The sequence below is a fragment of the Pongo abelii genome, chromosome 2 (genome assembly GCF_028885655.2).
Source record: "Pongo abelii isolate AG06213 chromosome 2, NHGRI_mPonAbe1-v2.0_pri, whole genome shotgun sequence".
Lineage (NCBI taxonomy): Eukaryota > Metazoa > Chordata > Mammalia > Primates > Hominidae > Pongo > Pongo abelii.
In genome coordinates this window covers 191,842,965-191,851,729 of record NC_085928.1, presented here as the reverse complement: position 1 = coordinate 191,851,729, position 8,765 = coordinate 191,842,965, and the positions used below count along the sequence as shown (strand labels likewise).

Here is an 8,765-nt window from a genome sequence, read left to right as displayed (position 1 = left end):
ATTCAGTAATATATAAAAGTAATATAGGCCTGGCACAGTGGCTCATGCCTGTAATCCGAGAACTTTGAGAAGCCGAGGCAGGTGGGTCACCTGAGGTCAGGAGTTCGAGCCCAGCCTGGCCAACACGGTGAAACCCTGTCTCTACTAAAAATATAAAAATTAGCTGAGTGTGGTGATATGTGCCTGTAATCCCAGCTACTTGGGATCCTGAGGTAGGAGAATGCTTGAACCAAGGAGCGGAGGTTGCAGTGAGCCAAGATTGCACCACTGCACTCCAGCCTGAGAGACAGAGCAAGACTCCATCTCAAAAAAAAAAAAAAGTAACATAATGTAAATGTAATATATAAAAAGAATTACACAAATGACCCATGACCAAGTGAGATTTATTTCAGATATGCAAGGCTGATACAGAATTTAAAAATTGCCTGGGCACAGAGGCTCACACCTGTAATCCCAACATTTTGCGAGGCTGAGGCATAAGGATCACTTGAGCTCAAGAGTTCAACACCAGCCTAAGCAACATAGTGAGACTCTGTCTTTACTAGAAATCGAAAAAATTGGCTGGGCATGATGGCATGTGCCTGTAGTCCTAGCTAATCAAGAGACTGAGGTGGGAGGATAACTTTAGCCCTGGAGATCAAGCTGGCAGTGACTTATGATTATGTCACTGCACTGCAGCCTGGACAACAGAGAGAGACCCTATCTCAAAAAAATTTAAAAATATAAAAATTTGGAAACTAGTTAATATAACCCACTGCATTAATAGGCTAAAAAATTACATGATTATATCAATGGATACAGAAAAATCTTATGACAAAATTCAACACCAATTTATTATTTCAAAAACTTTTGGAGGCCAGGCACAGTGGCTCACGCCTGTAATTCCAGCACTTTGGGAGGCCGAGGTGGGTGGATCACTTGAGTTCAGAAGTTCGAGATTACCTTGGCCAGCATGGTGAAACCCCGTCTACTAAAAATACAAAAAAAATTAGCCAGGTATGGTGACTCATGCCTGTAATCCCAGCTACTCAGGAGGCTGAGGAGGAGAATCGCTTGAACCTGAGAGCTGGAGGTTGCAGTGAGCCAAGATTGCGCCATTGCACTCCAGCCTGGGCGACAGAAAAAAAAAAAAAATCTTGGAAAAATAGGTATAGAAAAGAACTGTGAGATGGATGGGGACAGGAAGTGTCCCTGCAAGAGATAATGAGGGAAAGAAATCAGGCAGTGACAGTAGAAAATATTTAAAGGCTAAAATTGATAAGACTATGATTGATTGAACATGGGGATGGAGGCAGAAATGAAAAAAAGCAAGGTCGGGTGCAGTGGCTCACGCCTGTAATCCCAACACTTTGGCAGGCCGAGGCGAGCAGATCACGAGGTCAGGAGATCAAGACCATCCTGGCTAACATGGTGAAACCCCATCTCTACTAAAAATACAAAAAAATTAGCCGGGCATGGTGGCAGGCGCCTGTAGTCCCATCTGCTCGGGACGCTGAGGCAGGAGAACGGCGAGAACCCAGGAGGCGGAGGTTGCAGTGAGCCGAGATCGTGCCACTGTGCTCCAGCCTGGGTGACAGAGCAAGATTCCATCTCATTAAAAAAAAAAAAAAAGAAAGAAAAAAAGGAAGTAGTCCACACTGTCTTTTACGTTTCTGTCTTCAATAACCAGGGAGGTGGTGTGGGGGAAAGGAGCGTGTTTACGAGAGAGATCTTGCATTAGAAGGAGTAGATTGTGGAGGATCAAGAAACTTAAGGTGATTCATTCCAGTATGCCTGGGAGTGGTGAAGGCAAAGACAAGCAAACGAGAAGAGCCCCTTTGAGAGCAAACGAGAAGAGCCCCTTTGAGAGTTCTTCCAGTCAAAATAGTTGGTGAATCACCGCTACCTTGGGTTTAAACAAGAAGCACTCAAATACTGGAACTCAAATGAACACGGATGGTGATACCAAGCAAAAAGCCCCACTGGGCACAGTGGTTCAGGCCTGTAATCCTAGCACTTTGGGAGGCCACGGTGGGTGGATCACTTGAAGTCAGGAGTTCAAGACCAGCCTGGCTAACATGGTGAAACTTTGTCTCTACTAAAATACAAAAATTAGCCGGGTGTGGTGGCAGGTGCCTGTAATTTCAGGTACTCAGGAGGCTGAGGCAGGAGAACCACTTGAACCTGGGAAGTGGCAGTTGCAGTGAGCCAAGATCGCGCCACTGCACTCCAACCTGGGCGACAGAGTGAGACTCAGTCTCAAAAAAAAAAAAAAAAAAAAGCCCCAATATTAATCCTTGCCCCCAGAATGTTATCAATCTATCATTAAAACATACTGGTTTTTGGCCAGGAGCAGTGACTCATGCCTGTAATCCCAGCATTATGGGAGGCCGAGGCAGGTGGATCACTTGAAGTCAGGAGTTCAAGACCAGCCTGGCCAACATGGTGAAACCCCATCTCCACTAAAGACACAAAAATTAACTGGGTGTGGTGGTGGGTGCCTGTAATCCCAGCTACTCAGGAGGCTGAGGCAGGAGAATCACTTGAACCCTGGAGGCAGAGCTTGCAGTGAGCCAAGATTGTGCCACTGCACTCCAGCCTGGGCGACAGAGCAAGACTCCATCTCAAAAAAAAAAAAAAAAAACTGGTTTTCAAGAGATCAGCAAAGAGAAGACAGCAGCAGTTCAGACTTGAAGTGGCCAAAGGCAGAGTAGGGACACCACTCCGGTGAGTTGCTGCGCTTACGTCTGCTTTTCAAAAAGCCACTGTCCTCCCCCTTTTACATCTGAATAAGGAACAAGGAAATACCATATATGTGATGTGACAGGATGCCAGCAGAGAAGCCTCGGTCACTTGTGTAAAATAAGCACAACCCTATTCTGCCATGTCCACTTGGTCTCAGCCTGTGTAACTTTCTGCCCCCCAACTCTCTTCTCTTTTGCCTCTCATTATCCTACATCTCCCTTAGAGCATGTGGCTCTATTCCTCACATCCCAGCTTTGTCATTAATTAGGTTGTTCATTGCGTTTCCATTTGAGGATTACAGAGCTCAAAGGTCCTTAAAAAAAAAAAAAAAAAAGCAGGCCAGGCACGGTGGCTCATGCCTGTAATCCCAGCACTTTGGGAGGCCCAGGCAGGTGGATCACCTGAGGTCAAGAGGTCCAGACCAGCCTGACCAAACTGGTGAAACCCCGTCTCTACTAAAAAATACAAAAATTAGCTGGGCATGGTGGCGGGCACCTGTAAGCCCAGCCACTCGGGAAGCTAAGGCAGGAGAATCACTTAAACCTGGGAAGCGGAGGTTGCAGTGAGCTGAGATCGTGCCACTGCACTCCAGCCTGGGCGACAGAGCGAGGCTCCATCTCAAAAAAAAAAAAAAAAAAAAAAAAAAAAATACTAAAACATATTCCTCCTCCTATTACAGGTACCCCTTTTCTGATCAAGAAACTTTCATTTGCCTCCACGTACCAGGCAACTGTGTGCTTTCCTTCTGCTGTTTGCAGTCTTAGTCACAACCCCATGGAAGGATTAGGCGCAAATGTCACTCTGCTGTTTCCTTCAGTAGATTATGTGAGTATAAATTGGATTGTGTAAGTGCATATTAGCTCTTTCCCTTCAATGCTAATACAGCAAGCTGTATTTGAGATCTTTTTTACTTCCTTGCAGAAGGATAGAATGAGAAAGCAAGGGGTCACAACTTTCTTTCTCTTGGCAAGCAGCAATATTGAACTGAGAAGGCTGCCAAACTGCCAGTTTCTGTATGAAATGTATCCAATAACCTAGGGATTAAAATTCAGGATGGCCACTAACTGTTCTCGTGGAGCTTATTGGAAATGATTTCTTTATGAAGATTTCTAAGGAGCCCCTTCCAGCGCAGTCACAACAGTAAGGCCTCCCATGCGATAGAGAGAGCAGAGCAAATAACACCTTTATGAGAGATTAAAATAGTAACAGGTAAACTGCACAGGCTGCACCATTCTCTGTGGTAGTCCAACAAAGCTAATCTCAACATTGTTTACTCTCAACACTCCTGTAAACTCAGGTCCCACTTGTCTTTCACAGTTGTGTGTATCAGAGCACCTCAAAGTGAGATCTGGGAGCAGTGTTGCTTTGTGAACTGATTCTTTCTGGTTAGCCATAGGTGTAGAAATTGAGAGTAAGTCTTTAGAGTCATTTATAGCAACCCAACAGAATATTTTTGTATATCATAATTTAAAAGTTAGATGTCTTTTCAAAATATCACATTTCTAATAATGTACTTCTTTCTTTGTTTTTACAAAAGTATAGATCAGTTGAGGATTAGGAAATTTTTTACTTTTATTCTTATTTATTTATTTTATTTTATTTTTTTAAGAGACAGGGTTCTCACTCTGTTGCTCAGACTAGAGTGTAGTGATGTGATCATAGTTCACCATGACTTCCCCAGCTTTGGGGCTCAAGCAATCTTCCTGCCTCAGCCTCTGAGTAGCTGGCACTACAGGCAGAAGCTACCACACCTGGCTAGAAAGTTTTTTTAAAGATCTGGATGGCTGGGGATGGTGGCTTACACCTGTAATCCCAGCACTTTTGGAGGCCAAAGCAGGAGGGTCACTTTAGCCCAGGTTTAGGCCAGCTTAGGCAACATAGTAAGACACCCCCTGTCCCCAACCTATACAGAAAAATTTTTAAATTAGCAGGGTGTGGTGGTACACACCTATAGTCCCAGCTACTCTAAAGGCTGAGGCAGGAGGATTGCTTGAGCCCAGGAACTAGAGGTTACAGTGATCTATGATTACACCATTGCACTCCAGTCTGGGCAACAGAGTGAGACCTTGTTTCAAAATCGTCATCAACATCATCATCATCATCATCATTTATTGCATCTTTCAAAATAGCTAGAAGAGAAAATTTGCAATGTTCCCAACACATAGAAAAGATAGTCTATGGCCATACCACCCTGAACGTGCCCGATCTCGTCTGATCTCAGAAGCTAAGCAGGGTCGGGCCTGGTTAGTACTTGGATGGGAGACCGCCTGGGAGTATCGGGTGCTGTAGGCTTGGCCAGGCGCGGTGGCTCACGCCTGTAATCCCAGCACTTTGGGAGGCCGAGGCGGGTGGATCACAAGGTCAGGAGATCGAGACCATCCTGACTAACATGGTAAAACCCCGCCTCTACTAAAAACAGAAAAATTAGCCAGGCATGGTGGTGGGCGCCTGTAATCCCAACTACTCAGGAGGCTGAGGCAGGAGAATGGCATGAACCTGGGAGGTGGAGCTTGCAGTGAGCCGAGATCCTGCCACTGTACTCCAGCCTGGGCAACGGAGTGAGACTCCGTCTCAAAAAAAAAAAAAGAAAAAATAAATGTTTGAGTTGGTGGATATCCCAAGTGTTCTGATTTGTATACAGGTATCAAAGTATCATAGGTACCCCCAAAATATGTACAACTGTATCAGTTAAAAAACACACAAAAAAAACTTAAAAACGCTACAGACATACCCTTTTTAAATTTTTCTTTTTCCCTCACTAAATATATCCAATAGGACAAGGTCCTGTGGATTCTATCCCTGAAATTTACCTCATATCTCCTCACCCTGCGTTTTGTCATATTTCCTAACTGAACTTCTCCTAATTGAAATTCCTGTCTCCAGGCACGGCCATCACTTTAACCCTAATCCCATCCCTAACCCTAACTCTGCTGTTAGGCCATCACTGTGCTGTTAGAGAGATCTTTCTTTTTTTTATCTTTTTTTTGAGATGGAGTCTCATTCTGTCACCCAGGCTAGAGTGCAGTGGCATGACCTTGGCTCACTGCAACCTCCGCCTCCTACGATTCTCCTGCCTCAGCCTCCCGAGTAGCCGGGATTACAGGCACACACCACCACGCCGGGCTAATTTTTTGTGTATTTTTAGTAGAGATGGGGTTTCACTATGTTGGCCAGATTGGTCTCGGACTCCTGACCTCTTGATCCGCCTGCCTCGGCCTCCCAAAGTGCTGAGATTACAGGAGTGAGCCACCGCGCCTGGCAGAGAGATCTTTCTAAAATGAAGATGTCCCTCTTCTGCCTAAAAACTCTCACCTTATACAACAAATTCCAAACTCTTTGCTGAACTTTTAAAGCCCTTTGTAACTGAGTCCAGCCTACACTCCTGGCCTCATCTTCAGCCCCACTCTCCAAGTCACCCTAAGCCCCAGCCACACTCAACTGCTTGCTACTCTTCAGACACATTATGAAACTTGTTACTCCATGAATAATACTCCATGGTGTGGTTCACTCTGTCACCTCTGCCCTGGAATGCTTCTTCCTCCGTGTGTAACTGGCACTTTCATCCTTCAAAGCTCAGCTCAGGTCATTTCGTTTTTGTATTTTCTCTGACATTCCTCCTTTTTTTTTTTTTTTCCAGATATAATTACTCTCTTATCTATATATCTCTCTTACTTTATATCTATACTTATATACATATTTCACAGGGTTTCACCATCTTGGCCAGGCTGGTCTCGAACTCCTGACCTCGTGATTCACCCGCCTCAGCCTCCCAAAGTGCTAGGATTACAGGCGTGAGCCACCGCGCCTGGCTATGTCAGTATTATGAGTTAAGACATTCTTTTGTTTATTCATTTATTTATTCATTCATTTCTTGGGAACCACATGCTCCAAGCTCTCATTATCTAGTTAGTGGTGACTAAGATAAAGAAGATCACAGCCATCATAGAACTTACATTACAATGTAGGAGACATAAAACAGAGTAATAAACCAAAGCAAGCGAGTAAACAAACAAGAAAATTACATGTGTAGATTATTGCTAGGAAAAAAATCTGAACAGACCGATGAGGAAGAGTCTGTCTGCAGAGACCAGCCTAGACAGGGGTGTCAGGAAGATTCCCTGAGAAGATGACACTTGAGCTGAGATTTGAAAGATGAGAAGTGCAGAATGGGACTGACTTGTTCAAGGAAAAGAAAAAAAGACCAATATGGCTGGAGCAGAGTGAGCAGGGCTGAGCAGTATAAATCAAGTTGGGAAAATGGGCCCCAGGCTATAGGACCTCACTAGGATACAGTAAGGAGTTTAGCTTTTACTCTGAGCAGTATCAGCCCTTCAAGAGTTTTAAATAAGGGAGTGGATTGGATCCAATTACAATGTTAAGAAATGTGCATTTGTCCTTGTAGAGAGTGGATTAAAGAAGAGCAAGAGAGAAGATCAGCGAACAGATGAAGGGATTATTCTAGAATTGTAAGCCAGAGGTAATGATTGCTTGCGGGTAGGAGGGCAAAGGTGAGGACAGAGAGAAGTAGATAGATCAGAGATGTCATCTGAAGGTCAAATTAAAAGGCCTGGCTGATGGATTAAATGTGTGTGGAGCTAGGGGGAGATAAGGGAAATGAAGTAGTAAGAACTACCCTGAGCCAGGCGTGGTGGCTCACTCCTGTAATCCCAGCATTTTGGGAGGCCAAGGCAGGAGGATCACTTGAGCCCAGAAGTTTGAGACCAGACTGAGCAACATGGCAAGACCTTGTCTCTACAAAAATTAAAACCCATGCACCTGCAGTCCCAGCTACTTAGGAGGCTGAGGTGGGAGGTTTGCTTGAGCCCAGGAGTTTGACACTGCAGTGAGCTATGACTGTACGACTGTACTCCAGCCTGGGTGACAGAGCAGGACCCTGTCTCAAAAAAAAAAAAAAAAAAGAAAAAGAAAGAAAGAATAACCCCTGATGTTTTGGGTTGAGGGTGGACATTGGTGGTATGAATTAAATTGGTGAGGGACCCTTTGGGACCAGGTTTTGTGTAGTGGGCTGGAGGAGAGGTAGCAACTAGAATTAAGAGCTCTGGGCCGGGCGTGGTGGCTCATGCCTGTAATCCCAGCACTTTGGGAGGCTAAGGAGGTGGATCACCTGAGGTCAGGAGTTTGAGGCCAGACTGGTCAACATGGTGAAATCCCATGTCTACTAAAAATACAAAAATTAGCTGGGTGTGGTGGTGGGTGCCTATAATCCCAGCTACTGGGGAGGCTGAGGCAGGAGAATTGCTTGAACCCAGGAGGCAGAGGTTGCAGTGAGCTGAGATGGCGCCACTGTACTCCAGCCTGGGCAAAGAGCAACACTCTGTCTCAAAAAAAAAAAAAAAAAAAAACTCTGTTTTGGATGGAGATGCATATTAGACATCCAAGAGAAGCTGTCGAGAATTAGTAAATAACTAAAAAGTAGAAAAAGAAACTGAGGCTAGAAACAGTTATACAGGTACCAAGTTTTAGGATCACCCAAGTCTGCCCGACTCATAAACACTAAGCTAAGCATATGCAAATTGGCAATTTTTTCTTTCAGGTATAATTAGAAAATAAGTACAAAACATTTGGGAATAGAAAGGTAAAATACATGGTTAAAAAAAAACTTTTTTTTTTTTTTTTTTTTTTTTTTTTACTGTTTTGAGCTTTTTTTCCCCCGGCACAATCTTAAATGAAAGAAATGAAAATAAAACAAAATAACCTCTGTCCTGGGATGGAGTTAAGAATACGCAACTCTGGAGTAGGCTGGGTTCAGTTGATGTCTCTACCACTTACCCTTGTGTGACCTTGAATAGGTTCTCTCAAAGCTTTGTACCTCAGATTCTGATCAATAAAACATTTTAAAATACCAGCCGGGCGCAGCAGCTCACGCCTGTAATCCCAGCACTTTGGGAGGCTGAGGCAGGTGGATCACAAGGTCAGGGATTGAGGTCAGGAGATCGTGTGACTAACATGGAGAAACCCCGTCTCTACTAAAAATACAAAAAAAATTAGCCGGGCATGGTGGCACGCGTCTGTAATCTCAG

The 8,765-nt window shown here is 44.4% G+C and overlaps 1 non-coding gene across 1 annotated transcript; it reads left to right on the top strand.

Annotated features, from left to right (window-relative positions):
• Window positions 1-4,897: 4,897 nt before the first annotated feature.
• On the top strand, window positions 4,898-5,016 carry LOC112132780 (5S ribosomal RNA). The gene has a single exon (XR_002914505.1). It is a non-coding gene; the product is annotated as a 5S ribosomal RNA (ribosomal RNA).
• Window positions 5,017-8,765: the final 3,749 nt, after the last annotated feature.